Consider the following 6,000-nt stretch of genomic DNA (forward strand, 5'->3'; position numbering starts at 1 on the left):
CGTCGTTTTCTGGGATTGGAGGTTTTAAAAAAATAAAAGTGTCCAAACCGGGCAACCCATCCAACCGTCGAATTACCTGATTCTTATCGGTTTTTCACGGTTGAACTGGTTTAATATCGATTCAATAAGGCACCAGTTTTTTTTTTCAAACCAGAACGGATCGGCAACTGGTTCTCCGGTTTTCCGGTTGAACCTGCCGGTCTGGTCCAGTTTGGTTTGTTCTCCTTGCTTTATACCATCATTATTATTAGAAAAAATACATTAAAAAAATTAAAAATTATAATATTCTAATTCCAATATTTAAGAACTTAAAATTTAAAAAGAAGAACTGGTACCTGATATAATATTTTGTAAATATGATCAAATGATTAAAGTATCCTTATATCAAATTTTAAAAAAAAAGTTATCAAATTTATTATTGTCAGTAAATTTCTTATCATTAGCTGTTTAACACTTGTCATTATCAATTTATTAATAAAATTAGTTTAGCCTTTAGAAGAAGCATAATAGATATTTATAAAATATCTGATCAACTATCACTTACTTTTTTTTGGAATTTTAAAATCTTATATATCTTAATTGAAATATTATAATTTTTAATATCATTTTTTTTCTTATTATTATCATGTTATCATCTAATTATCATTATTATATTATAATCATTAAAAAAGGTACCCACCGCCAGAACAGCAAAATTGTCCTTTTTGGTTTTCGGTTAACATGGGTCAGAAAAGAACGAAATTCCAACTCCATCCATTCAATGCCCTCTCACGCGTTTTCCGTTCAATCCTCTCCTCATTTCCTACGCACATCCATTCTCCACGTCCAAGTGTGAAGGGTCGAGTTCGTCGGATCTCCTTTACTAAGTACCAACCATCCATCGCCGGTAAGACTTGAACTTTTTTAATTATGCTTCTTCTGAAGGCTAAACTAATTATTTCTGGGTGAATAAAGAAGGCGAAGCCCAAATAATTAAAAGGCAAACTTTTTAAGGATTCCATTTTCATCCGGGGGTGTTTGGAAGCAACTTCTTAAGAGTATTTTTTGGCAAAGCGAGGTAACTCTTTTACATTTTTACTTTATATACCGTAAAAGTATTTTTAAAATTATGATTTTGATTCCATTCAAATACTTTCTAAATCATCCTTCGCCTTTGATCTTGTCTCAAGCTCATCTGTGCCATAGTTTCCCACCCTCTAGATCTTCGGCTGGTTTACAAGCGTTTACTTTTAATCCTACAAAAAGCAAGTATGGTTTAAGTTTGTACTTGGATTCTCTCCACTACCTTCCCATCCTCTTCTTCTCCACTACCCTTCTTTTCTCTTCATAACCATTGGATCAAAATTCCAATGGTCCAGATTTAACATCTTATAAAAATAATGTTATTAAAAAAAAATAAATAAATTTAAACTGTTAAAATCTGGTCTGAACAGTTTACAATTGTAATAAAAAAAATTAAAAAAATTTGCTTTATAATAACAGTCTGTAGTTATGAGCTGTTCAGATTAGATTTTAACAGTTTAAATTTATTTATCTATTTTTTATCATAATATTTATTTTTATAAAATGTTATAACATATTAAATTTGGACCATTGGAGTTTTGATCCAATGGTTGTGAAGAGAAAAGGAGGGTAGTGGAGGGAAAGAGGATGAGAAGAGTAATGGAGAGAATCCAATTCCTTTAAGTTTTGGGTGAGCAGTAGAGAGACTCTTCTGGGTCTTATAAACAAGTCATGAACGTATTCTTATGGATGCTTTTCTGAATTCCTTTTTTTTCCCCCCTGCGTCAGGCTCTTATTTAAAAATGTCATATCCGACCAGACTGAGGAGGTGTTGGAGTTGGCCTCCTAAAGAAAAAGAGTACAAATGCTTCTACAACATTTATCCTAATATTCCTGCTAACAATGAGGTCACTTTCAAGTTCTTTCAAGTTCCTTGCTTTGCTCTTTTTGAAGCACTCATCATATATATTATCACTTTGTTGACGTTTCGTTTTCTTTTTGCCTTCAGGCGAGTCCTTCCTCTGACCTGAGCACAGATTCCCTAGCATCCTCCACCGGCAATACTTGTTCTATTCGTGTATTTCTGTCAAGATTAACCAAACTCAAACTCGCTCCTCGATTGTTAGGTTTTGGAGCGGCCTTGATCTGTACTAATGAAGGATTTCGAAAGTTCTTGGTGATGTTTAGAAGGAAACAAACTGTGATTCAAGGCCTCAGAAAAATTAGTAGAATTCGATTCCTCCAAGATATGAGGAGAAAATATCTGAGGAGGAAAAGAAGACGATCTGAGGAGAAAAAATTTGGGGGGAAAAAGAAGCAGAAACACACAAATGATAAGAGAAACCCACAAGAATAGTGCAACGGGTTAGTAGATTAGGTTAGCTCGCATGGCACATGTGGGTTCTGCGTGTTTGGTTATCGTTTTCTCACTGTTTGGTTTTTGTTTTCATCGTTTTCTCTGGTGCGAGTTGCTCCAAAACTCTATTTGAATGTGGATTATGCAAGCTAAGTAAAACATTGTATGAGCACTGGGTATGATAAATTGATGCTGTTGTGAGAGGGTCATGACTGTTTTATTTGTGCAAAACAAGGAAAAAGACAGTAGTATGGACCAATATTATACTACCTCCATTGGAAATTTGTCTCTCGTGTATATTTATTCACTTTTTCAACAATATTTATTTATTATATAAGTAAGTAACTTAATTATTTTTTATGTTAAACATCAAACAGAAAACATATATATTTACATGGATCATGTGCATCCCTTGCTATTAATTTCAAGCAGCAAAAATTAAAAAGTCAGACTGGTTGGTTCAAGAAAAAGCAATGAACCGGTTAATAATCCGGTCTAGTTCAAATTCTAAACCTTCCAAGTATTGAACTGGCATTTAACTGGTTAAAGCTACAAAACCGGGTGATCTGTGAGTTGTAGTTAGAATGGGTTATCCGGTTTAATTTTTCCCCAAAAAATGAAAAGAAGAAAGGAGGGAGGGAGAGAGGAGGAGCAATCTAAATGAAGGAGAGCCCCCTGTCATATTTATTTCCAACATTGTTGTTCTCCTATGATAAAAGGAGCCGATTAGATCCATGAAGAAGGGAGAGGGTTTCTCTTGGATGCTGTGTTTTGAAGTGGGGCAAAAATAATTTCCCACCCCAGCAAGCAACCCAAAATGCGGAAGCTGCAGTAAAGACAAAAGAACGTTGAATTGTTGATTGATGTGATGTTGCATATCAATTATTACTTGAAAAATAAGAGAAAGAATTTTTCAAAAAAAAGGATGGGTTGCGCATGCAGAATTAAAAAACAGTAAATAGGATTAAATATTATTTTTATAATTAAGTATAAATGTTTTTATACATTTTAATTAAAAATACTATATTTACACAAATAAATAAAATCATATATAATCTTGTAAATTTTAACCAATTTATCTGTATGATTTCAACTAATTTAACATGATCAAACATTATATAGTATATAATTACATATATAATCAAATTATATAATGTCTAAATACCCTCAATTATTTTATTAAGGTTAGTTTTGTACAATTAAACATTTAAATTATTTTTTAGTTTCTTATATTTTATTGAAAGATTATTATTTATGAATGTTATATTTTGCTATTGTCAAATTAATTGTATTATTTTAATATGATCAGTTTGACTACGATCTAACTTACTAACCCTTAACTCATTGTCTCGATCAGTTCAATAGCTGGTTTGAATTTGTGTTCATTTTCAAGTCAATTAAAACTAGGGCTGTTCAAGGGATAATAGGACTAGATAAGGGTCTTCCAGGTCCCGTCCCGATGAACAGGGGCAGAAAGAAATTTTTGTCTCGTGTCCCGTTCTAATAGGAACAGGGATAAGATTGGGACTCCCCTCCTCACTTTTTTTTCCAAATTTAGTTTTGGGTCTAACAATTTATGATTTTTTTTTTGTATGAACAAAAAATGATTAAAAATTCCTTCTTGTTTTTTTTTGGGCCTGGCACTATAGGCTAGGAAAAAAAAATATGGACAAGTTTACTTTGGGCCTTTGAAATTAGTGGACAAGTTTATTGGGCTTCAATTTTTTTTTTATTGTGTTTGTACTTCCTTTTTAATTTATTACATATCCTGGGATGGGATGACTCGTCCCATCGCGTTCAATATGTTGGTCCTGTCCTAAAAATTTTTTTTGTTGTCCCGTCCTATCTCAAAATGATCGGGATTAGAACTGACCCACTGAAATAAGACAAATTGAATACTCCTAATTAAAACCCCTTATTCTCATTTAAAGACCCAAACACAGTTTATGAAATATAAAATAAATACGTAAAACGAGTTTGTTTCGATTTACATAAAATATGTTTATAAATATTTATAAATTTTTTTTTAATTTATGTAAAATATGTTTATAAATATTTTTTAACATGTCATAATTCGTTTGCCCCTCGTTTTATCCCCTATAGGTGGGGCAAACGGTGAAGGTGAGGAGAGTGTAGAGGTGAGAGGGAGGAACTTGTTGGGTTTTCTTCTAGGAAGTTAGAAGCTCAAACCAGCCAAACAATGAGCGTCGACTCCACAGTCTCCACCCCCTTCCTCTTCCTCTTCCTCCCTCTCTTTCTTGGTCTCCAAAGTCCAAATATTACATTACATACAAAAAAAAAATCAGTAAAGTAATTTGACTTTCAAAACACCCAATCTCTACACATCCAATCAGGCAATTATCAATATTCTTTTTTCATAACAGTGGCAAGCTAAGCTTGGAAGAAACAACGCTAAAGAGTAACAAGGGAAAATTACAACAAAGTTTTAAGAAAAAAGATTATAAAATAAGTCTCAGAGCTTATTTTTTTTACTATAGAACTTGTTATTATAAATTATTTAATTATTATTGAGATGTTTTAGTAATTACTTTTTTAGGACTTGATTATAATTTTTCTAACTAACAACTCAACCCAATGAAAAACCGCTAACAATTAGAGTTTGTTTGTTACTCTAAATATCTTGAGAAGGGAAAGAAAGACCCTGGCTTTGCGCGTTCAGTAACAAAATTTTTTAGAAGGGATTTTTCTGCAGCTAAAAATTTTCCCTTAAACACAGGAAGATCCATTCCCACCATTTTTTGTGGGAACCAGTTTTTCATCACCAGCCAAAAAAAATACAAAAGACTAATTGTCCTTTAAATTTAAATAAAACGCTTAGAGGCTGATCAATAAAATCATGTGGAGTTGTTTGAACACTCAACATATCATTGAACTTTTATCCTTGTCACCTGTTTATCTATTTTGTGACCAGTGAGTCGCTCAACCAGCACACACGGACTGGCCAACAAGCATCAACCTTCATTTAATAAGTATTTTAACATTTACCTTAATAAAAAAATGCTTCCATATAAATTAGATATTATTTTTCAAATCTGATTCAAAATCTGGTAAGAATAAACATTTCTGACCCTTGCTCATTATTTCGATCATAACTTTAAAATTACAAAGTGTTTTTGAATGGATCTTGTTGCATTAAAATTGAGACTCAGAGAGCTTTGGCTATTTACCCAATTTGAATTTAAATTGAGAAGTTATATCTAATTAAACATTGTTATGTTCAAAACGTCAAAAACAAAGTGTAACAGAAATGTAATGGATTCAAATTTTACACAAAAATTTAAAATTTATTGTGCATAACAAATGTTAATTTACATTGAAAACATTTTTAAATTTTAAGCTGCAAAAAAGAACTGAGTATACTTGAATTTGATGCAAAAAAAAGAAGAAGCTAAATTTGCTACAACAAATTCAAATTTGATGTAAGGGAAAAAATTTAAATTTCTTACATCATATTCAAATTTGCTTGCTCCTTTTCTTATCATATCAAAACTTAAATTTTATCAAAATTACTCCATCAATCTAAATCTGAATTAGGTAAATGACATATCATAAGAGCTATTTAAATCTAGTCTTCAACATTTGCCATCATTTTTAATGCATTTTGTCTTACTACATATTAA

The sequence above is a fragment of the Neltuma alba genome, unplaced genomic scaffold, assembly GCF_004799145.2.
Source record: "Neltuma alba isolate B1F8T4 unplaced genomic scaffold, ASM479914v2 tig00001251_pilon, whole genome shotgun sequence".
Classification (NCBI taxonomy): domain Eukaryota; kingdom Viridiplantae; phylum Streptophyta; class Magnoliopsida; order Fabales; family Fabaceae; genus Neltuma; species Neltuma alba.